Below are 26,792 nucleotides of genomic sequence, written 5' to 3'. Positions count from 1 at the left end.
ACATATTGGAGTGTTGTATTGTGTAGGCCAGGCTGACTTTAACATTTATGGGTGTTATTGTGGTAGGCCGTGCAACTTTAAACATTATGGTTGTATTGTGTAGGCCCAGTGCCACTTTAACATTTATGGGTGTATGTGTGTAGGCCAGTGCACTTTAACATTATGGGTGTATGTGTAGGCCAGTGCACTTAACATTTATGGTGTATTGTGTAGGCCAGTGCACTTTAACAATTATGGTGTATTGTGTAGGGCCAGTGCACTTTAACATTTATGGTTGTATTGTGTTAGGCCAGTGTCACTTTAAATTATGGTGTATATGTTGTAGGCCAGTGCCACTTTAACATTATGGTGTATTGTTGTAGGCCAGTGCACTTTAACATTATGGTGTATTGTGTAGGCCAGTGCACTTTAACATTATGGTGTATTGTGTAGGCCAGTGCACTTTAACATTATGGTGTATTGTGTAGGCCAGTGCACTTTAACATTATGGTGTATTGTGTAGGCCAGTGCACTTTAACATTATGGTGTATTGTGTAGGCCAGTGCACTTTAACATTATGGTGTATTGTGTAGGCCAGTGCACTTTAACATTATGGGGTATTGTGTAGGCCAGTGCACTTTAACATTATGGTGTATTGTGTAGGCCAGTGCACTTTAACATTATGGTGTATTGTGTAGGCCAGTGCACTTTAACATTATGGGGTATTGTGTAGGCCAGTGCACTTTAACATTATGGTGTATTGTGTAGGCCAGTGCACTTTAACATTATGGTGTATTGTGTAGGCCAGTGCACTTTAACATTATGGTGTATTGTGTAGGCCAGTGCACTTTAACATTATGGGTGTATTGTGTAGGCCAGTGCACTTTAACATTATGGTGTATTGTGTAGGCCAGTGCACTTTAACATTATGGTGTATTGTGTAGGCCAGTGCACTTTAACATTATGGTGTATTGCGTGTAGGCCAGTGCACTTAACATTATGGGGTATTGTGTAGGCCAGTGCACTTTAACATTATGGGGTATTGTGTAGGCCAGTGCACTTTAACATTATGGTGTATTGTGTCGGCCAGTGCACTTTAAATTATGGTTTATTGTGTAGGCCAGTGCACTTTACATTATGGTGTATTGTGTAGGCCAGTGACACTTTAACATTATGGTGTTTGTGTAGGCCAGTGCACTTTAAACATTATGGTGTATTGTGTAGGCCAGTGCACTTTAACATTATGGTGTATTGTGTAGGCCAGTGCACTTTATAACTATATGGTGTATTGTGTAGGCCAGTGCACTTTAACCATTATGGTGTCATTGTGTAGGCCAGTGCACTTTTACATTATGGTGTATTGTGTAGGCCAGTGGCACTTTTAAATTCATGGTGTCATTGTGTAGGACCAGTGCACTTTAACATTATGGTGTATTGTGTAGGTCCAGTGCACTTAACATTAGGTGTATTGGTGTAGCGCCAGTGCACTTTAACATTATGGTGTATTGTGTAGGCCAGTGCACTTTACATTATGGGTATTGTGTAGGCCAGTGCACTTTAACATTACTGGTGTATTGTGTAGGCCAGTGCACTTTTAACCATTATGGGTATGTGTAGGCCAGTGCACTTCACATTATGTGTATTGTGTAGGCCAGTGCTACTTAACATTATGGTGTATTGTGTAGGCCAGTGCACTTTGACATTATGGTGTATTGTTGGTAGGCCAGTGCACTTTAACCATTATGGTGTATTGTGTAGGGCCAGTGCAACTTTAACATTATGGTGTATTGTGTAGGCCAGTGCACTTTGACATTATGGTGTATTGTGTAGGCCAGTGCACTTTAACATTATGGGGTATTGTGTAGGCCAGTGCACTTTAACATTATGGTGTATTGCGTGTAGGCCAGTGCACTTAACATTATGGTGTATTGGTGTAGGCCAGTGCACTTTAACATTATGGTGTATTGCGTGTAGGCCAGTGCACTTTAACATTATGGTGTATTGTGTAGGCCAGTGCACTTTAACATTATGGTGTATTGTGTAGGCCAGTGCACTTTAACATTATGGTGTATTGTGTAGGCCAGTGCACTTTAACATTATGGTGTATTGTGTAGGCCAGTGCACTTTAACATTATGGTGTATTGTGTAGGCCAGTGCACTTTAACATTATGGTGTATTGTGTAGGCCAGTGCACTTTAACATTATGGTGTATTGTGTAGGCCAGTGCACTTTAACATTATGGTGTATTGTGTAGGCCAGTGCACTTTAACATTATGGTGTATTGTGTGTAGGCCAGTGCACTTAACATTATGGTGTATTGTGTAGGCCAGTGCACTTTAACATTATGGTGTATTGTGTAGGCCAGTGCACTTTAACATTATGGGTGTATTGTTGTAGGCCAGTGCACTTTAACATTATGGTGTGTATTGTGTAGGCCAGTGCACTTTAACATTATGGTGTATTGTGTGTAGGCCAGTGCACTTTAACATTATGGTTGTATTGGTGTAAGGCCAGTGCACTTTAACATTATGGTGTATTGTGTAGGCCAGTTGCACTTTAACATTATGGTGTATTGTGTAGGCCAGTGCACTTTAACATTATGGGGTATTGTGTAGGCCAGTGCACTTTAACATTATGGGGTATTGTGTAGGCCAGTGCACTTTAACATTATGGTGTATTGTGTAGGCCATTGCACTTTAACATTATGGGTTGTGAGGGCCAGTGCACTTACATTATGGGGTATTAGTGTAGGCCAGTGCACCTTTAACATTATGGTGTATTGTGTAGGCCCAGTGGCACTTTAACATTATGGTGGTATTGTTGTAGGCCAGTGCACTTTAACATTATGGTGGTATTGTGTAGGCCAGTGCACTTTAACATTATGGTGTATTGTGTAGGCCAGTGCACTTTAACATTATGGGTATTGTGTAGGCCAGTGCACTTTAACATTATGGTGTATTGTGTAGGCCCAGTGCACTTTAACATTATGGTGTATTGTGTAGGCCAGTGCACTTTAACATTATGGGTATTGTGTAGGCCAGTGCACTTTAACATTATGGTGTATTGTGTAGGCCAGTGCACTTTAACATTATGGTGTATTGTGTAGGCCAGTGCACTTTAACATTATGGTGTATTGTGTAGGCCAGTGCACTTTAACATTATGGTGTATTGTGTAGGCCAGTGCACTTTAACATTATGGGTATTGTGTAGGCCAGTGCACTTAACATTATGGGTATTGTGTAGGCCAGTGCACTTTAACATTATGGTGTATTGTGTAGGCCAGTGCACTTTAACATTATGGTGTATTGTGTAGGCCAGTGCACTTTAACATTATGGTGTATTGTGTAGGCCAGTGCACTTTAACATATGGGGTATTGTGTAGGCCAGTGCACTTTAACATTATGGTGTATTGTGTAGGCCAGTGCACTTTAACATTATGGTGTATTGTGTAGGCCAGTGCACTTTAACATTATGGTGTATTTGTGTAGGCCAGTGCACTTTAAACATTATGGGGTATGGTAGGCCAGTGCACTTTAACATTATGGGGTATTGTGTAGCCAGTGCACTTTAACATTGGTATGGTGTAGGCCAGTGCACTTACATTATGGTGATGTGTAGGCCAGTGCACTTTAACATTTATGGTGTATTGTGTGTAGGCCAGTGCACTTTAACATTATGGGGTATTGTGTAGGCCAGTGCACTTTAACATTATGGGGTATTGTGTAGGCCAGTGCACTTTAACATTATGGTGTTGTTGGCCAGTGCCACTTTAACATTTATGGTGTATTGTGTAGGCCAGTGCACTTTAACATTATGGTGATTGTGGTAGGCCAGTGCACTTTAACATTATGGTGTATTGTTGTAGGCCAGTGCACTTAACATTATGGGTATTGTGTTAGGCCAGTGCACTTTAACATTATGGTGTATTGGTGTAGGCCAGTGCACTTTAACATTATGGTGTATTTGTGTAGGCCAGTGCACTTTAACATTATGGTGTATTGTGTAGGCCAGTGCACTTTAACATTATGGTGTATTGTGTGTAGGCCAGTGCACTTTAACATTATGGTGTATTGTGTAGGCCAGTGCACTTTAACATTATGGTGTATTGTGTGTAGGCCAGTGCACTTTAACATTATGGTGTATTGTGTAGGCCAGTGCACTTTAACATTATGGGGTATTGCGTGTAGGCCAGTGCACTTTAACATTATGGGGTATTGCGTGTAGGCCAGTGCACTTTGACATTATGGTGTATTGTGTAGGCCAGTGCACTTTAACATTATGGTGTATTGTGTAGGCCAGTGCACTTTAACATTATGGGGTATTGCGTGTAGGCCAGTGCACTTTGACATTATGGTGTATTGTGTAGGCCAGTGCACTTTAACATTATGGTGTATTGTGTAGGCCAGTGCACTTTAACATTATGGTGTATTGCGTGTAGGCCAGTGCACTTTAACATTATGGGGTATTGTGTAGGCCAGTGCACTTTAACATTATGGTGTATTGTGTAGGCCAGTGCACTTTAACATTATGGTGTATTGTGTAGGCCAGTGCACTTTAACATTATGGTGTATTGTGTAGGCCAGTGCACTTTAACATTATGGTGTATTGTGTGTAGGCCAGTGCACTTTAACATTATGGTGTATTGTGTAGGCCAGTGCACTTTAACATTATGGTGTATTGTGTAGGCCAGTGCACTTTAACATTATGGTGTATTGTGTAGGCCAGTGCACTTTAACATTATGGTGTATTGTGTAGGCCAGTGCACTTTAACATTATGGGGTATTGTGTAGGCCAGTGCACTTTAACATTATGGGGTATTGCGTGTAGGCCAGTGCACTTTAACATTATGGGGTATTGCGTGTAGGCCAGTGCACTTTAACATTATGGGGTATTGCGTGTAGGCCAGTGCACTTTAACATTATGGGGTATTGCGTGTAGGCCAGTGCACTTTAACATTATGGTGTATTGCGTGTAGGCCAGTGCACTTTAACATTATGGTGTATTGTGTGTAGGCCAGTGCACTTTAACATTATGGGGTATTGTGTAGGCCAGTGCACTTTGACATTATGGTGTATTGTGTAGGCCAGTGCACTTTGACATTATGGTGTATTGTGTAGGCCAGTGCACTTTAACATTATGGTGTATTGTGTAGGCCAGTGCACTTTGACATTATGGTGTATTGTGTAGGCCAGTGCACTTTAACATTATGGTGTATTGCGTGTAGGCCAGTGCACTTTGACATTATGGTGTATTGCGTGTAGGCCAGTGCACTTTGACATTATGGTGTATTGCGTGTAGGCCAGTGCACTTTAACATTATGGTGTATTGCGTGTCGGCCAGTGCACTTTAACATTATGGTGTATTGTGTAGGCCAGTGCACTTTGACATTATGGTGTATTGTGTAGGCCAGTGCACTTTGACATTATGGGGTATTGCGTGTAGGCCAGTGCACTTTGACATTATGGTGTATTGTGTCGGCCAGTGCACTTTGACATTATGGTGTATTGTGTAGGCCAGTGCACTTTGACATTATGGGGTATTGCGTGTAGGCCAGTGCACTTTAACATTATGGTGTATTGTGTAGGCCAGTGCACTTTAACATTATGGTGTATTGCGTGTAGGCCAGTGCACTTTAACATTATGGTGTATTGTGTAGGCCAGTGCACTTTAACATTATGGTGTATTGTGTAGGCCAGTGCACTTTAACATTATGGTGTATTGCGTGTAGGCCAGTGCACTTTAACATTATGGTGTATTGCGTGTAGGCCAGTGCACTTTAACATTATGGGGTATTGTGTAGGCCAGTGCACTTTAACATTATGGTGTATTGTGTAGGCCAGTGCACTTTAACATTATGGTGTATTGCGTGTAGGCCAGTGCACTTTAACATTATGGTGTATTGTGTAGGCCAGTGCACTTTAACATTATGGTGTATTGCGTGTAGGCCAGTGCACTTTAACATTATGGTGTATTGTGTGTAGGCCAGTGCACTTTAACATTATGGGGTATTGCGTGTAGGCCAGTGCACTTTAACATTATGGTGTATCGTGTAGGCCAGTGCACTTTAACATTATGGTGTATTGCGTGTAGGCCAGTGCACTTTAACATTATGGTGTATTGTGTGTAGGCCAGTGCACTTTAACATTATGGGGTATTGCGTGTAGGCCAGTGCACTTTAACATTATGGTGTATTGTGTGTAGGCCAGTGCACTTTAACATTATGGGGTATTGCGTGTAGGCCAGTGCACTTTGACATTATGGTGTATTGTGTAGGCCAGTGCACTTTAACATTATGGTGTATTGCGTGTAGGCCAGTGCACTTTAACATTATGGTGTATTGCGTGTAGGCCAGTGCACTTTAACATTATGGTGTATTGCGTGTAGGCCAGTGCACTTTAACATTATGGTGTATTGTGTAGGCCAGTGCACTTTGACATTATGGTGTATTGCGTGTAGGCCAGTGCACTTTAACATTATGGGGTATTGCGTGTAGGCCAGTGCACTTTAACATTATGGTGTATTGCGTGTAGGCCAGTGCACTTTAACATTATGGTGTATTGCGTGTAGGCCAGTGCACTTTAACATTATGGGGTATTGCGTGTAGGCCAGTGCACTTTAACATTATGGTGTATTGCGTGTAGGCCAGTGCACTTTAACATTATGGTGTATTGCGTGTAGGCCAGTGCACTTTGACATTATGGTGTATTGCGTGTAGGCCAGTGCACTTTGACATTATGGTGTATTGTGTAGGCCAGTGCACTTTAACATTATGGTGTATTGTGTCGGCCAGTGCACTTTAACATTATGGGGTATTGTGTCGGCCAGTGCACTTTAACATTATGGTGTATTGTGTAGGCCAGTGCACTTTGACATTATGGTGTATTGCGTGTAGGCCAGTGCACTTTGACATTATGGTGTATTGTGTAGGCCAGTGCACTTTAACATTATGGTGTATTGTGTAGGCCAGTGCACTTTGACATTATGGTGTATTGCGTGTAGGCCAGTGCACTTTAACATTATGGTGTATTGCGTGTAGGCCAGTGCACTTTAACATTATGGTGTATTGTGTAGGCCAGTGCACTTTGACATTATGGTGTATTGCGTGTAGGCCAGTGCACTTTAACATTATGGTGTATTGCGTGTAGGCCAGTGCACTTTGACATTATGGTGTATTGCGTGTAGGCCAGTGCACTTTGACATTATGGTGTATTGCGTGTAGGCCAGTGCACTTTAACATTATGGTGTATTGCGTGTAGGCCAGTGCACTTTAACATTATGGTGTATTGCGTGTAGGCCAGTGACACAACAAATGTAATCCTTTTTAAAGTCAGGCTGTAATGCAACAAAATGGAAAAAGTCGAGGGGTGTGAATACTTTCTGAAGGCATTGTAGATGAGTTCTTATCATTATAAAATAACGATAAACACTCTGATCCAACATTCCCTCCCCACTTTAGTTCTGGCCACCGAAAGATCCACATAGACAAGACCTACCAATAATAACTAGAGATGATGTAGTTCATCATTATGCGTAAGCAACACATAACAGCTTATCTAGACACAAACCACTTCCACTGGCAAATATCCATGTCACTTTCTATGAAAACCCTTTCACCGAAATTGAAGCAGGTGAAAATTTCAATTGACTAAAGTGGAAGTTGCTTCACTACAGCCTCTCTGTCACATTGCATACTCTCTACACTACGGCCTCTCTGTCACACTGTATACTCTACACTACAATGCATGACTATAAGTGAAAATTTGAATTGACTAAAGTGGAAGTTGCTTCACTACAGATTTTATACTTCTTTCGTTTAGAGTTATTGTGAAGGAAGTTGTCAAGGAAGTGAGTTTGTGTTTATACAGGATGTACCGCCTCCATCTACCGTCAACCAATCATGTCATTGCGGAGCTACGGAGTCCTCCACATTGTTACAACATTTGAGTGGTGCAGGGCGATGCAGTACGGAGCTGCATTTGGCCTCTGCATGCCTCCAGAGGCTGTGCAATTGTGTCCCACCCTCCATACGAAGCCTCTGACTACATTTTCTGATCAAGCATAAATTGGCTTTTAGCTCCTCCTCTGTTACCAGATGCAGAGGAGGCCAACCAATTGATCCATGCATCTGTATCATTTGTGATCTATAGACAATATAACAATTTGGGATTGGTTTTATTGGAGCTTTTGAGTGGAGACTTGTTTCATTGCATGCTGCAGCTCCACATGCTTCCCATTAAGCTCAGCGGTCAGCTTGCATGGTGAGGAGCTTGCAGCTTTAGCTCAACGATGTTTGGTTCTTGAGCAGAAAAGACAGACCACATGATCCAATTTCCAGTCCAGTGGTTAGTTTCCTGCAAGCGCTCTCCTTGGCTCCTCCAGGGCAGGGCAAAGGAGACGAGGCTGTATGGATCACAGATGATATCCCATCAAAACACCTACAGGAAAACAATCTAGCATTCCCATATCTATTCCCAGGTTTTCCAGAAATCCCGTTTGGCAGATTCCCAGAATCGGGGTAATAAGCAGGAAATCCGGAATTATGGGAAAGTTACCAGAATTTTGCAACTCTTGTTGTAATGATGGTGGGTTCTTCTTGGCTCTTATTTTTAGCTGGAGGCAAGGTAGAGCGAGGATGGAGGCAGGATACAGGGAGGATGGAGAGATGGAGAGAGATGGGTTGAGGTTTTTCATCCAGTTCACTTATTTAAAACATCTGCTACTGCTGGTGGGTTTGATTCATCAGGGGTTTACTTTTAATTAGTCACATGCCCCTATTTTTCCCACTTTTACAGACACCAATAGACAAGCACAAGGCATAAGTACTAGACAAAACATAGATTCAAACGTGTCTTCATAAATACAGCAACACGAAAGTAACCATAGAAGTTAAACTAAGCTGCCCTTGTCTGGTATCTATGGTATCTTCCCAGGCAGAGGGAGAGTTACTGGGGTGAACAGAGCTACTGTATCAGGCCGAGACAAGCGAGGACACGTCTAATACTAATGGACTCCATGGAAAATAGGACAGATGATTTACTATCAGGGCAGCCCCATGGCAGCAGAAAGCCTTTACAGAGTGATTTACAGCCTGCGTTCTTTCGCTCAAACAAAAATCAACGCTCCCTATTCATCAGACTGACATGGCCTGTCCTTGGAGTTGATTTGAAACACCTCAATCCACCGCCCTTGCAGGGTGGATACAGGGGGAGGGGGAGGGTGCGCCACATCCCCAAAGGGGTCTGTCTGTCAGTCTGGAATCGTGTTGTCCTCAGGTGCTAATAACGGCCTTGACCCTAACCATACCCTCTGAAGCTCTAATAACGGCCTTGGTCCTAACCTCTGATGCTCTAATAACGGCCTTGGCTCTAACCTCTGAAGCTCTAATAACGGCCTTGGCCCTAACCTCTGAAGCTCTTATAACGGCCTTGACACTTACCCTACCCTCTGAAGCTCTAATATCAGCCTTAAAGGGATAGTTCACCTAAATTCCAGAATGACATGTTGGTTTCCTTACGCTGACACTACAAATCCAAGTATATCTGACCAAATTATGAAAGACAAGCATAGTAGTTTTCTATTCCGTAAAGTGAGTGTGGAAGAGGAGAAAAATGTATTGTTGTCTGTCAACACTGGGGTCTGACAACTTGGATGGAAAATTACTAGCGGACGGTATTGTCACTCCTACTTGCCGCATCTTCAATTGAAGCCTACTAGAAAGTGTGTGCCCTCAGGCCTGGAGGGAAGCAAAAGTAATTCCGCTATCTAAGAAGAGTCCTTACTGGCACAAATATCCAACCTATCAGCTTGTTACCAACCATTAGTAATCTTCTGGATACAATGATACAATGCTATTTTACAGTAAACAAATTGACAACTGACTTTCAGCACGCTTATAGGGAAGGACATTCAATAAGCACTGCACTTACACAAATTATTGGTTGAGAAAAATGTATGATAAAATGTATGATAAAAAGATTGTGGAATTAGAAAATATTCATATTCATGAAATCACAAGTGAAATATAGCGAAACACAGCTTAAATTAAATTGTGTTTCGCTATATTTCACTTGTGATTTCATGAATATTAATATTTTCTAATAAGATTATTTGACCGTTGCGCAATGCTATTTAGCGTAGTTGATGACAATTATCCCGGATCCGAGATGGGTGGTTCCAAGATGTTAAGGGCTTGTAAGTAGGCATTTCACTGTAAGGTTGGCCTGTTGTATTCAGCACATGACAAATTAAATTTGATTTGATTTGAGATAGTTTCAGAATGGATGGAAAGGAATAAGTTAATCCTAAATATTAAAAAAAAATAAAGCATTGTATTGGGATAAATCATTAATTAAACCCTAAAACATTATTCATTACAAAACAAATTGTAATGAATAATGTGTAGATTAAGCCAGTTGCGGTGACTAAAACTGCTTGGAGTAACCCTGTATTGTAAAATGTCATGGTCAAAACATGTTGATACAACAGTAGCTAAGATGGAGAGAAGTCTGTCCATAATAAAGCACTGCGCTGCCTTTTTAACAACACTATCAACAAGGCAGGTCCTACAGGCCCTAGTTTTGTAACACCTGGACTACTGTTCAGTCATGTGGTCAGGTGCCACAAAGAGAAACTTAGGAAAATTACAATTGGGTCAGAATATGGCAGCACGGCTGGCCCTTAAATGTACACGGGGAGCTAACATTAACTATATGCATGTCAATCTCTTATGGCTCAAATTGGAGGAGAGATTAACTTCATCACTACTTGTTTTGTAAGAAGTGTTGACAAGCTGAATGCACCGAGCTGTCTCTTTAAACTAATAGCACACAGCTCGGAGACCCATGCATACCCCACAAGACGTGCCACCAGAGGTCTCTTCACAGTCCCCAAGTCCAGAACAGACTATGAGAGGTGCACAGTACTACATAGAGCCATGACTACATGGAACTCTATTCTACATCAGGTAACTGATGCAGCAGTAGAATCAGATAAAAAAAAACTGAGAAAAATTCACAACAGCGGGGACTACAACAGCGGGGACTACAACAGCGGGGACTACAAAGCGGGGACTACAACAGCGGGGACTACAACAGCGGGGACTACAACAGCGGGGACTACAACAGCGGGGACTACAACAGCGGGGACTACAACAGCGGGGACTACAACAGCGGGGACTACAACAGCGGGGACTGTGAAGAGACACACACAGGTACAGGCACATGCATACTCACACAAACACTAGCACTCTACACACACGTACATTGAAATAATGTTGTATGGTGGTATTATACATTTTGTATTGCCTTTGTATTGTTTGGACTCCAGGAAGAGTAGCTGCTGGATATCCCTAATAAATACAAATACAAAAGTACAAGGTAGGACAGCAATCCATGCTTTGGTTTCCCTGGCACTGTTTCTAAATGCTAACATTTTAGAATTCATGACACAAATCCAATTCAAGTCATGGGACCAACATTAGCATTTTTAGTGCATCATGTCCAAATCATCCAAACGTATGTGAAATTGATTGTGAAGTTCACCAATAGATCATTTGAACATGACGCATGAAAAATGCTAATAACGGTCCCATGACTAATAGGATTTGTGCCACAAATGCCAAAACGTTAGCATTTGGAAAGAGTGCCTACCACTGTCAGGGAAACTAAACCAAAGCTGATTGCTGTCATACCTTGTACATTTGTATTTTGTATTTGTATTTATTAGGAATCACCATTAGATGCTGCCAAGGCAGCAGATACTCTTCCTGGGGAACAAACACATTAAAACAAACTTACATTACAATAGAAACAAAAGATAAAACAGTAAACCCATATGCAGAATCAGTTTGTGATATATTGAAAACCCTAAAAATAAAATGTGCTATATACACACAAACATCTGCCACAATTATTACACCACTTCATATCTACAATACAAAATGTATAATACCTTAGAAAGTGTTATCATTTACAAAAAATGTACTAATAAATAAAAAACAAATACCTTATTTACATAAATATTAATAAGACCCTTTGCTATGAGACTCGAAATTAAGCTCAGGTGCATCCTGTTTCCATTGATCATCCTTGAGATCTTTCTACAACTTAGTCCAACTGTGGTAAATTAAATTGATTGGACATGATTTGGAAAAAAACACACCTGTCTTTATAAGGTCCCACAGTTGACAGTGCATGTCAAAGCAAAAACCATGCCATGAGGTTGAAGGAATTGTCTGTAGAGTTCTGAGACAGGATTATGTCGAGGCACAGATCTGGGGAAGGGAAACAAAAAATGTTTGCAGTATTGAAGGTCCCCAAGAACACAGTGGGCTCCATCATTCGTAAATGGAAGACGTTTGTAACCACCAAGACTTTGCCCAGAGCTGGCTGCCTGCTCCAGAGTGCTGAGGACCTCAGACTGAGGCAAAGGTTCACTTTCCAACAAGACAATGACCCTAAGCACACAGCCAAGACAACGCAGGAGTGGCTTTTGGGTGGGTATTGTGTGTAGATTGATGAGGGAAGAATCCATTTTAGAATAAGGCTGTAACGTAAAGAAAACTTTGGGGAAAAGTCAAGCGGTACTTTCCGAATGCACTGTATACTGTGTTAATGGCAGTACAAAACAAAGGGTAACAGACAGCAGTATACACTGTATACTGTGTTAATGGCAGTACAAAACAAAGGGTAACAGACAGCAGTATACACTGTATACTGTGTTAATGGCAGTACAAAACAAAGAGTAACGGACAGCAGTATACACTGTATACTGTGTTAATGGCAGTACAAAACAAAGAGTAATGGACAGCAGTATACACTGTATACTGTGTTAATGGCAGTACAAAACAAAGAGTAATGGACAGCAGTATACACTGTATACTGTGTTAATGGCAGTACAAAACAAAGGGTAACAGACAGCAGTATACACTGTATACTGTGTTAATGGCAGTACAAAACAAAGGGTAACAGACAGCAGTATACACTGTATACTGTGTTAATGGCAGTACAAAACACAGAGCAATGGACAGCAGTATACACTGTATACTGTACTAATGGCAGTACAAAACAAAGGGTAACAGACAGCAGTATACACTGTATACTGTGTTAATGGCAGTACAAAACAAAGGGTAACAGACAGCAGTATACACTGTATACTGTGTTAATGGCAGTACAAAACAAAGGGTAACAGACAGCAGTATACACTGTATACTGTGTTAATGGCAGTACAAAACACAGAGCAATGGACAGCAGTATACACTGTATACTGTACTAATGGCAGTACAAAACAAAGGGTAACAGACAGCAGTATACACTGTATACTGTGTTAATGGCAGTACAAAACAAAGGGTAACAGACAGCAGTATACACTGTATACTGTGTTAATGGCAGTACAAAACAAAGGGTAACAGACAGCAGTATACACTGTATACTGTGTTAATGGCAGTACAAAACAAAGGGTAACAGACAGCAGTATACACTGTATACTGTGTTAATGGCAGTACAAAACAAAGGGTAACAGACAGCAGTATACACTGTATACTGTGTTAATGGCAGTACAAAACAAAGGGTAACAGACAGCAGTATACACTGTATACTGTACTAATGGCAGTACAAAACAAAGAGTAACAGACAGCAGTATACACTGTATACTGTACTAATGGCAGTACAAAACAAAGAGTAACAGACAGCAGTATACACTGTATACTGTACTAATGGCAGTACAAAACAAAGAGTAACAGACAGCAGTATACACTGTATACTGTACTAATGGCAGTACAAAACAAAGAGTAACGGACAGCAGTATACACTGTATACTGTGTTAATGGCAGTACAAAACAAAGGGTAACAGACAGCAGTATACACTGTATACTGTACTAATGGCAGTACAAAACAAAGAGTAACAGACAGCAGTATACACTGTATACTGTACTAATGGCAGTACAAAACAAAGAGTAACAGACAGCAGTATACACTGTATACTGTACTAATGGCAGTACAAAACAAAGAGTAACGGACAGCAGTATACACTGTATACTGTGTTAATGGCAGTACAAAACAAAGAGTAACGGACAGCAGTATACACTGTATACTGTGTTAATGGCAGTACAAAACAAAGGGTAACAGACAGCAGTATACACTGTATACTGTACTAATGGCAGTACAAAACAAAGAGTAACAGACAGCAGTATACACTTTATACTGTACTAATGGCAGTACAAAACAAAGAGTAACGGACAGCAGTATACACTGTATACTGTGTTAATGGCAGTACAAAACAAAGAGTAACAGACAGCAGTATACACTGTATACTGTACTAATGGCAGTACAAAACAAAGAGTAACAGACAGCAGTATACACTGTATACTGTGTTAATGGTAATACAAAACACAGAGCAATGGACAGCAGTATACACTGTATACTGTACTAATGGCAGTACAAAACAAAGAGTAATGGACAGCAGTATACACTGTATACTGTGTTAATGGCAGTACAAAACAAAGAGTAACAGACAGCAGTATACACTGTATACTGTACTAATGGTAATACAAAACACAGAGCAATGGACAGCAGTATACACTGTATACTGTACTAATGGCAGTACAAAACAAAGAGTAATGGACAGCAGTATACACTGTATACTGTGTTAATGGCAGTACAAAACAAAGAGTAACAAACAGCAGTATACACTGTATACTGTGTTAATGGTAGTACAAAACAAAGAGTAACGGACAGCAGTATACAATACGGCGAACTTAGCAAATGAGGCGTTGAGATAAGCACATGGAAGCCTCCGTCTTTATGCAACATTACCATTGAACATTTTACACCAATGTAGGCTAATGCCCCTTTAAGAGCCAACATTGATTTTGTGATATCTGGGATCCTTGGGACATCCCTACCCTAAATCCTAACCCTAACCCTAACCGTAACCGTAACCCTAACCTAAACCTTAACTGTGACCTTTACCTAACTCAACTTCAATGGGGTAACATCAGAGTTGGGACATCCCAAGGAACCCGGATAGCAAGGAGCTTGATTTTGTACTCTGTTGTGATTATACAACAGAGCTCTTGGACGAGAGCTAAACACCTTCTTTGCCCACTTCTAGGAAAACATCCAGCTCCCGACGCGGCCCCCGATGCTCGAGGACTGTGCACTCTCATTCTCCATGGCCGACGTGAGTAAGTCATTTACTCTTGGCTCCAGTGGCGACCCGTCATTCAGGCCAGGAGGGGCAGAGCCATATAGTTAATAAAGCCGCATACAAACATGGTCTCTTTTTTGCTTTCTTGAGTGAAGCAGCTTCAAAATACAGGAGTTTCAGCCTAGTTCAGTGCTTTCTGTGGTAACGGATCAGCCAACGGAAAAAACAGAGTGTTGGGGTTGGTAATCTTCTCTAGTTGCGCCGTGATTGTCTCAGTGTTCTGTCACTCATGGGGACACTACATCACTGCAAAATCTACAGGGAGAGCTAGAAAGTTCAAACCCCTTGGGTGCTGCCATATACAGTATTTACATTAGAAGTGCCAAGAAGGAGTATACACTATACATTGATCCAAGAAGGATCAAGGTCATTGGCTACAGATAAAATGACATCAAATCACGTTATATCTTCTGTTGCTTTGATTGGACTGATCATGTCAACATACTTTCAAAATCTTAGCTAGCGAGCTAGACAAGCAGTCATCATCATGAATTATGTTGACAATCTACTGACAGATCCTTTTCAAGATAGAATGTATTGGTGCTCATAGCCTGTTGGACATAAACATTAGACAAGTTGGAAATCGCAAATTCAACAATGAGTGGTTTGGAAAGAATCAGTGGCTAACTGTAAGCGTTTGTAAAGCACTCACTTCCATGACCTTTCCCTGCCTTATATTTGGTGGAGAGGGTGTGTGGTCCAGGTCTGGGTTTAAGGGTCTCTTTTCCAGGCTTAAAAGAATAAACATTCACAGTGGGCAAAAACAGGTTGAATACATTGGCCATGCTGTCAATCCAGCATAACTTTTGCTGTGTTCAAAACAACTGGAAACTCAGAACTGGGAAATCTCAGACTTCAGTGAGTTCAAGACAACTGGGAACTCTGAAAGAAACCTTGCTCCGACTGGGAAAGCACATTTTGAACGGTCATCCAACTCTGAATTCCAAGTCGGAAACTCGGGCCTCTTTCTAGGGCTCTGGCCTGAAGATCACTGACGTCATGATTCAACCTTGTTTTTTTTCTCGAGTTCCCAGTTGTCTATAAAGCACCATAAGTCCAGAGAATTATAAAGTTTCATGACAAAATTAGCCCACAAGAAGGACTTCCGCACCACCTTCCTGTTCAAGTGAGCACAGCACAACAGTGAGTCCAAAAACATCTTGTATGCTGCTGCATAAATTATATAATATGCCAGGAAGACACAGTATGTATATTGTAGCTCCGAAATAAATACTAAGTGTATGTTGTGTAGTAAACTGTTAGTCGACCATGTGCATCACCCTAATAATTTGGTGCTGAAAACAAAGTTCTGCTGTTGGGACAGCTTTATGTAGGCCCTAACAGTTTGTGGGCACCGTTTGTCACCATTATAGTGCAACTAATGTACTGTTAAGTTTTGTTTTGTGTTGTGCAGAAGCTTTTCTGGCATGCATAAAAAAAAGAAAATGGTTGATTTTGCCCCATCAAGATTTTTACATGCTAAAATCACCACTGTAACCCTCGCAGACAACATCCTAAGCCACATCCTCAGAGCATGTGCATACCAGTTGGCTGGAGTGTTTCAATACATATTAAAACTCTACCTATCCCAGTCTGTTGTACCCACTTGCTTCAAGATGTCCACCATTGTTCCTGTACCCAAGAAAGTGAAGGTAACTGAACTAAATGACTATCACCCATAGCACCCACTTCTGTCATCATGAAGTGCTTTGAGAGGCTAGTAAAGGACCATATCACCTCCATCTTACCCGGTACCCTAGACCCACTACAATTCACATATCGCCCCAACAGATCCACTGACGACGTAATCGCAATTGCACTGTACACTGCCCTATCCCACCTAGAGAAATACCTATGTAAGAGTGTTGTTCATCGACTACAGCTTAGCATTCAACACCATAGTGCCCTCCAAGCTCACCACTAAGCTCAGGGCCCTAGGTCTGAACCCCTCTCTGTGCATCTTGGTCCTAGACTTCCTGATGGGCCGACCGCAAGTGAAGGCAGGCAACAACACCTCCACCACCCTGATCCTAGACACTGGTTGCCACAGGGGTGTGTGCTTAGTCCTCTCCTGTACTCCCTATTCACCCATTACTGCGTGGCCATACATCTTCAATGCAATCACTTTATATGTACAGTATATAATGTATTCTAGCTGTCATGACGTTGGCCTGGTGGGTAGGTTTATGACAGTCATAAATACCTCTTCCCCCCCTTTTCCTCTCTCTACCTTACTGAGGTTACATTTGCAAAACCCTTGGTTAACATAGAGACTCTGGAAACATCAGTAGGTGGGGAGAAATGAACTATATTCTGGTAATCCGAACAATTGAACATATGCGGTGGTACTTAATGAATATGATGTCAGTTCGGTTGTCATCTGAGACATTCTCATCAATGATAAGATGATATAAACTCTACAGTGGAAAGTCTACACATCAGAGTTATCGGATTCACATGGAATTGTTGTTCCATTTAAATGTTTGAATATGAAATTATTTGTGATGGGGTGAAATGTGATTTTAGCTTCTAAAATGTGAGATGTGGGTTTTCATAAGATAGGGCTGCTCACTCAGTGGCCCGCCCACGTGAAGAGACAGAGGTTGTAAACTATGAAACCCACCCCATTTCTCCCTTCCTATATAAAGCCTTGACGACAATAGAACTATCTGTTCCGGGGATGTAGGACGATGGTCCTATGCCAGAATGGTTCAGATAATAACTACAGAATGAAGCCAACATCAGCGTGAGCTTTGGTTGTGAATGGTATGAACTTTGAACTCTTATTCACTACAGAAGTGATACCTCCTAGCCGTTGAGTTAGCAACCGCAGCTGCAAACTCAGGTTAGGAAGGATCAGACAGAGTATCCCGTCTACCACACAACGACATGACTACGACGTATGCAATTGACCACCAGACATTCTTCAAAGGACTCGGTTGGACAACACGGCCTTCCATCTACCACCAACCTACCAAAGCGCAGCTCAGAGTAAATATTTCTTGCATTTTCCTTTTCCAAATGGGCGGTAATTTAGAATGCATAAGATACTGTATTTACGATAGCCCAGCTTCTTCCCTTTGTTCCTCAGTCTTCCCTCTCTTTCACTCAAACCCAGACCCTTTTCTTTTGTGTAACAAGCTGTCATATCTGTTCCGCCCACTAGGGACGTTTTCCTTTATGACGTAATTTGTAATTAAGTTATGATTAATTGTGTGTTTGTGTAATTCTGTGTGATTAGTTAGGTATTTAGTAAATAAATAATTAAACCCAAATTTTGTATTGCTGATTCAACTTGTTAGCCAGGGTTCGTGCAGATAAAATAATTTACAACTTTCAGATGAGACTGAATTAAGATGACGATTGATATTGACTGCTATTGATGTAAAATATTACTAGGTCTTTAAGAGTTTATTCGGAAGATAACAGCTCTATAAATATTATTTTGGGGTGCCCGACTCTCTAGTTAATTACATTTACATGATTAGCTCAATCAGGTAATATTAATTACGGAGAAATTATTTTACAGAATAGCATGTCATATCAATTAATCCGGCATAGCCAAAGACATGACATAGCCATGGCTCATCCTATATACGGATGTACACACCGTTTCTATTCATATACTGTCTTTACAGACCATTATATTGTCATTCAATGATCATATATACACTACCAGTCCAAAGTTTGGACACACCTACCTATTCAAGGGTTATTCCTTTATTTTTTACATTGTAGAATAATAGTGAAGAAATCAAACTATGAAATAACACATATGGAATCATGTAGTAACCAAAAAAGTGTTTGAAAATATATTTTAGATTCTTCAAAGTAGCTACCCTTTAGGGCTTTGATGACAGCTTTGCACACTCTTGGCATTCACACAACCAGCTTCATGAGGTAGTCACCTGGAATTAATCTAAATCTACAGGTGTGCCTTGTTAAAAGTGAATTTGTGGAATTTCTTTCCTTCTTAATGCATTAGAGCCAATCAGTTGTGTTGTGACCAGGTATGGGTTGTAAACAGAAGACAACCCTATTTGGTACAAGACCAAGTCCATATTATGGAAAGAACAGCCCAACTAAGCAAGGATAAATGACAGTCCATCATTATTAATACATGAAGGTCAGTCAATACAGAACTTTTCAAGAACTTTGAAAGTTTCCTCAAGTGCAGTCACAAAAACCATCAAACTTTATGTTGAAAATGGCTCTCATGAGGTCCGCCACAGGAAAGGAAGACCCAGGGTTACCTCTGCTGCAGAGGATACATTTATTAGAGTTAACTGCACCTCAGATTGCAGGCCAGATAAATACTTCAGTGAGTTCAGTGAGGAGACTGTGTGAATCAGGCCTTCATGGTCGAATTGCGTGATACTGGTGATACTGTCAGTGATTTATTTAGAATTCAAGGCACATTTAACAAGCATGGCTACCACAGCATTCTGCAGCGATACACCATCCCATCTGGTTTGTGCTTAGTGGGACTATCATCTGTTTTTCAACAGGACAATGACCCAAAACACCTCTAGGCTGCGTAATGGCTATTTATTTGACCAAGAAGGAGAGGGATTGAGCGATGCATCAGATGACCTGGACTCCACAATCACCTGACCTCAACCCAATTGAGATGGTTTGGGATGAGTTGGACTGCAGAGTGAAAGAAAAGCAGCCAACAAGTGCTCAGCATATGTGTGAACTCCAAGACAGTTGGAAAAGCATTGCTCATGAAGCTGGTTGAGAGAATGGCAAGAGTGTGAAAAAGCTGTCAAGGCAAAGGGTGGATACTTTGAAGGAACTCAAATATAAAATATATTTTGATTTGTTTTAACACTCATTTGGTTACTACATGATTCCACATGTGTTATTTCATAGTTTTGATGTAGAAAATAGTCAAATAAAGAAAAACCCTTGAGTAGGTGTGTCCAAACTTTTGACTGGTACTGTGTGTATATATATATATATATATATATATATTCCGGCCTTTGACATGGCTTGTTCTGATATTTCTTAATTAGATTATTTCTGGATTATGTGTGTATTGTTTTTTACTGCTAGGTATTACTGCACTGTTGGAGGTAGAAACACAAGCATTTCGCTGCACCTGCAAATCTGTGCACACAACCAATAAACTTTGATTTGATTTGTCTGCGTTGGCCTTCTTGACCCAAACCAAACGTGGATCATAATCTCCCAATAATCTGAAGCCATGTAATTTGAGGAAAAGCTGAACAGTGACATTACTAACATAGGGAGAGTGCTTTCTGGGGAAAAGATAAATGTGCAATCCACTAACTTTGGCTCATGGTGTTTCAAGGTGACTGAACCTCAGCACAGGCCAGAAAGGCAGATTAGGTGTCAGTGCTCCCACGGACAGCTCTCGTAGAGCACTGTGCAACAATAACATTTGTATCAAACCATGCCACTATTGGCCTTGAGATGCAAGCTTGATTTTCTACTTTATAGATTTACAAAAATAAAAATCTAAATGTTTTATAATAAAACCATTTTATCTCCTGGGAATGTTAGAAAAAAATCTAACTTTAGCAAAGCACTCCTTCACTAGCCATGTACAGCTCCACCAGAGGCAATCCGTGTTTCTGTGGGCCAACGGCGTGCTCCAGTGAGAACATTCCTTGGTTTGCTGAGCGGAATCTGTCCTTATCAAGACTAATGGCAGTGTTGATGAACTACACAGAGCTGGAATCAAACTGTTGCTCTGTGCTGAAGGGATTAATGCTAGCAGCTCTAAACTCACTCTCTGAGCCTCTCCTCATACCAATCTGGCAAGTAGATCAAAGTGGCAGTTTCCCAGCTCGAGTACTGACAATACTAACTGTTCTGGTGACAGAATGACATGCCAGAGACAAGGCAAGAGAGAGTGTTGAGAGCGTGCCAATTGTGAGGACCTGCTAATGGATTGATTTCCCAGAGTTTACAGCAAAGCCATTAGTAACATCTGCTGTGAATGTTCCCCTGCGTATAGGAAATAACCCGCTCTCTCCTAGCATGGAGAAGGGTCTGGGTCTAGAGCTGATATCAAGTTCATACTCGCATGCCCCTCCTAAGAAATGTAGATGTCTCTTTACATTTCTTGGCCCCTCCTCCCAGCTTGCCTCCTAACCCCACGGCAACAGATGCTGCTCAGACAGAAGACCATGTCGATGCAGCAGCTACAATCAGTAGTCTCTCTCACCAGACTCAGGGAGATACAGCAGCCATCTGTGAGAAGAAACAACAGTCAATAGAGTTTCATCTGGGATCCAGTTGAGTTTCACATTCACAAGACAAAACCTCGATCTATGTATTCAACCGTGTCCGGAGAAAATGGTCTTTCATCTTTCCCCTAACATGCTGAATTATTGGAAATCAAACCATTCATAAACCACCTCAAATCAGATTGAGCTTTCTAACCGATGGTACATAGACACCATCTGCTGGCTGACTGTCACAGTCACGATTTTCTGATTGGCGAAATCCCCTCTGTGGGACCTAATAGGAGAAACATTTCCCTGCTTATTTATCCAGACTGTTGCACTGCATGTTCCTGAAGCGAATGTTGTTAAATATCAGTTGAGATGTACCTTGAAATAGTCACCCAATGTCACGCCTGTCCCCATAGGGATCTGCAACTAGAACAAGACATAACTCACATTACCAGAGTCACAGATTCACTCCGGTGTACAACAACACACAAGTGTTGTAGTCAAGTCACTGAACTCAAGTCCGAGTCCCTAGCATTCAAGTCACTAAACTCCAGTCCAAGTCCCTAGCATTCAAGTCACTCAAGTCCAAGTGTTTGGAGTCGAGTCACTTGGTAGCGCTAAAAGCTGCAGTCCAACGATCTTTGAAGCTACAGTATATTTCAATATGTATACAGCTAAGCAACGTTAGACTGCTAATACTGCAGCTATCCAAACATCTGCTGTTGTAGCTATAGCATGTTGAATTATGCAAGGGAGGGAGATTTGACAGTCATACCAGTCAAGTCACGAGTCATGAAAATCGTGACTTGAGTCCGAGTCCTGGACTCAAGTACTACAACACACCAATACAATACACACGGATTTAAAACAGATATAGAATTTATTTTCAACCAGAAGTAGGAAAAATAGAGGTGTAAATGAAGCATACTGACCCAGTTATAAAACAACTAGTGAAACAAACTGACCCAGTTACAAACAACTAGTGAAGCGAACCAAGAAGACTGGAGGATGACATGGTAAACAAGGTGTTTTTCACTTTACATAATATGTATTTAATTGTTTAATTAAAAACAGCTGCCATTGTGTGTGCGTGCGTGCGTGCAACACACACACACACACACACACACACACACACACACACACACACACACACATACACACATACATACATACATACATACATACATACATACATACATACATTACATACATAGATATACATATATTTTTTAAACATTGTGCAAGTTTGTTGCTGGTATTCCATAAAAATGGTCAACAAGAGTTGGTCCAGTGCATTACCTCTATACAGTTCTTCACTTTCAGCTGGCCACAAGCATAACCACTGCATTTCTTCCTCTACTTTCAGAAAGAAAAGGTAAATGGATTGGGAAATAGCATGGAAAAGACGACAAAACGGAAAAGTTGTAATTTCTGCCAAATACTTCTGCAAAAGCAGTACAAACTGGAAACTCTTGCAAAAGGTTGAGTTTAAAGCATTATTATTTTTATTATTGGCAAGTTTTGGTCAATTATTCATAAGGACGGCTGAGACGCGCCACAAATCTGTCAGTCACATCAAATTAATATTTTGCCAATGACAGTGGTGGCCAAACATGCACCGGTTAACAAATGTAAGAAAAATGGCTAGAGATGAAGTCAAGACACCTAAAGTAGTACCAGGGAGTAGCTCAATGTTGTCAACTAGGCTGTGCTAACAGTAGCACCCGCCAAACATCTCCAGTCCCCCTAGAGCAGGGCTCTCCAATTCTGTTCCTGGAGAGCTACCGTCCTGAAGGTTATCTAGCACGCCTGACTAATAATTAGATGGTCCATAAGCTGAATCAGGTTAGTCACAACTGGGGTTGGAGTGAAAACCTACAGGAGGGTAGCTCTCCCAGAACAGGGTTGGAGTGAAAATCTACAGGAGGGTAGCTCTCCAGGAACAGGGTTGGAGAACCCTGCTCTAGGGTCTGCCAGGGAAACAGTGTAAGGGACAAATTGTCTGACAAATGTTGCCTAAAATCAGTGGAACCTCAAAATGCTGCACATCTACAAGCAAATAGGCTTTTTACGCCAGCCATCTCTTCAGCTACTAGCAGACATCCCCTACCCAGTACCAGATAAGATTTTACAAAGCTAAAAGTTGGAGAATCTCATTTCGTGACGATGACAAATCTTTATTTATCGATGATTCTTTTCTGTAGATATTTGCGAATTGTTTTGTTCTTTATAAATACGGTTTAAATCCTCCATAAAACTCGAGAATTGTGTGCCAACATTTTTACAAAACAACATTTGGTTTAAGAATTACACAAAAGTACTTCATGTCAAAGAAACCAATCATACTACACCTATGTAACACACACACTTACTTCATGTCAAAGAAACCAATCATACTACACCTATGTAACACACACTTACTTCATGTCAAAGAAACCAATCATACTACACCTATGTAACACACACTTCCTTCATGTCAAAGAAACCAATCATACTACACCTATGTAACACACACTTCCTTCATGTCAAAGAAACCAATCATACTACACCTATGTAACACACACTTCATGTCAAAGAAACCAATCATACTACACCTATGTAACACACACTTACTTCATGTCAAAGAAACCAATCATACTACACCTATGTAACACACACTTCCTTCATGTCAAAGAAACCAATCATACTACACCTATGTAACACACACTTCCTTCATGTCAAAGAAACCAATCATACTACACCTATGTAACACACACTTACTTCATGTCAAAGAAACCAATCATACTACACCTATGTAACACACACTTCCTTCATGTCAAAGAAACCAATCATACAACACCTATGTAACACACACTTCCTTCATGTCAAAGAAACCAATCATACTACACCTATGTAACACACACTTCATGTCAAAGAAACCAATCATACTACACCTATGTAACACACACTTACTTCATGTCAAAGAAACCAATCATACTACACCTATGTAACACACACTTACTTCATGTCAAAGAAACCAATCATACTACACCTATGTAACACACACTTACTTCATGTCAAAGAAACCAATCATACTACACCTATGTAACACACACTTCATGTCAAAGAAACCAATCATACTACACCTATGTAACACACACTTCCTTCATGTCAAAGAAACCAATCATACTACACCTATGTAACACACACTTACTTCATGTCAAAGAAACCAATCATACTACACCTATGTAACACACACTTCCTTCATGTCAAAGAAACCAATCATACTACACCTATGTAACACACACTTCATGTCAAAGAAACCAATCATACTACACCTATGTAACACACACTTCATGTCAAAGAAAGGAAACGTGATGGATTATGACAATTTCAAACACAAAAAAATCTTAGTGAGCACCATCAGCAATCCAATATAATTAAACAGATACATTGCTTTTGTTTAAAAAAAAATAAAAAATCTGTTTTTCAAGGGACAACAGAAAAGGACCAAGACCGTACCCTCTCCATCAGTTTTCTCCTGCTTGGTAAAATTCATTTTAAAAAAATATGCTTTTGCAAAAAGGCAAAAGCGTCATTTAAAAAAGCCATACGAGTAGCTACGCTAGTGTTCTAGAATAAAGTGCTCATCAATCCTTCAAATAAAATTTACTTCAGGAGAGCAGAACAAAACAAACAAGAAAATTGGCCTTGTGAGAAAATATTCATAATTTAAACAGATCATATGTTATACAGTTGATGTTTACATATACCTTAGCCAAATACATTTAAACTCAGTTTCACAATCCCTGACATTTAATCATAGTAAAAATCATGTCTAAGGTCAGTTAGGATCACCACTTTATTTTAATAATGTGAAATGTCAGAATAATAGCAGAGTGATTTATTTAAGAAGTTTACATACACTCAATTAGTATTTGGTAGCATTGCCTTTAAATAGTTTAACTTGGGTCAAACGCTTCAGGTCGCCTTCCACAAGCTTCCCACAATAAGTTGGGTGAATTTTGGCCCATTCCTCCTGACAGAGCTGATGTAACTGAGTCAGGTTTGTAGGCCTCCTTGCTCACAAACATTTTTCAGTTCTGCCCACACATTTTCTATAGGATTGAGGTCAGGGCTTTGTGATGGCCATTCCAATACCTTGACTTTGTTGTCCTTAGGCCATTATGCTACAACATTGTCCATTTGGAAGACCCATATGCAACAAAGCTTTAACTTCCTGACTGATGTCTTGAGATGTTGCTTCAATATATCCACATCATTCCCTTCCTCATGATGCCATCTATCTTGTGAAGTGCGCCAGTCCCTCCTGCAGCAAAGCACCCCCACAACATGATGCCACCACCGTGCTTCATGGTTGGGATGGTGTTCTTCAGCTTGCAAGCGTCGCCCTTTTTCCTCCAAACATAACGATGGTCATTATGGCCAAACAGTTCTATTTGTGTTTCATCAGAGCAGAGGACATTTCTCCAAAAAGTACAATCTTTGTCTCCATGTGCAGTTGCAAACCTTAGTCTGGCTTTTTTATGGCGGTTTTGGAGCAGTGGCTTCTTCCTTGCTGAGTGGCTTTTCAGGTCGATATACGACTCATTTTACTGTGGATATAGATACTTTTGTACCGGTTTCCTCCAGCATCTTCACAAGGTCCTTTGCTGTTGTTCTGGAATTGATTTGCACTTTTCGCACCAAAGTACATTCATTTCTAGGAGACAGAACGCATCTCCTTCTCAAGCGGTATGGCGGCTGCATGGTCCCATGGTGTATACTTGCGTACTATTGTTTGTACAGATAAACGTGCCGTTTGGAAATTGCTCCCAAAGACGAACCAGACTTGTGGAGGTCTTTTTTTCTGAGGTCTTGGGCTGATTTCTTTTGATTTTCCCATGATGTCAAGCAAAGAGGCACAGAGTTTGAAGGTAGGCCTTGAAATACATCCACAGGTACACCTCCAACTGACTCAAATGATGTCAATTAGCCTATCAGAAGCTTCTAAAGCCATGACATCATTTTCTGGAATTTTCCAAGCTGTTTAAAGGCACAGTCAACTTTGTGTATGTAAACTTCTGACCCACTGGAATTGTGATAGATTATTTCACTTATAATTCACTGTCTGTAAACAATTGTAGGAAAAATTACTTGAGTCATGCACAAAGTAGATGTCCTAACCGACTTGCCAAAACTATAGTTGGTTAACAAGAAATTTGTGGAGTGGTTGAAAAATGAGTTAATGACTCCAACCTAAGTGTATGTAAACTCCCGACTTCAACTGTATTTCCACTGTGATTTGCAAAAAAGCTGGACCACGCCACTATTCCGGGTTATAACGGACTGGACCACGCCACTATTCTGGGTCACAACGGACTGGACCACGCCACTATTCCGGGTTACAACGGACTGGACCAC

At 40.8% G+C, this 26,792-nt stretch overlaps 1 long non-coding RNA gene across 1 annotated transcript; it reads right to left on the bottom strand.

The window, feature by feature from the left end:
* Positions 1-22,250: 22,250 nt before the first annotated feature.
* LOC116358309 (uncharacterized) lies at positions 22,251-25,224 on the bottom strand. The gene is made up of 2 exons (XR_004206194.1): positions 24,515-25,224; positions 22,251-24,469 (listed from the first exon to the last, which is right to left on the bottom strand). It is a non-coding gene; the product is annotated as an uncharacterized LOC116358309 (long non-coding RNA).
* Positions 25,225-26,792: the final 1,568 nt, after the last annotated feature.

Source organism: Oncorhynchus kisutch, linkage group LG29 (genome assembly GCF_002021735.2).
Source record: "Oncorhynchus kisutch isolate 150728-3 linkage group LG29, Okis_V2, whole genome shotgun sequence".
Classification (NCBI taxonomy): Eukaryota; Metazoa; Chordata; class Actinopteri; order Salmoniformes; family Salmonidae; genus Oncorhynchus; species Oncorhynchus kisutch.
This window is presented reverse-complemented; position numbering and strand designations above follow the sequence as displayed.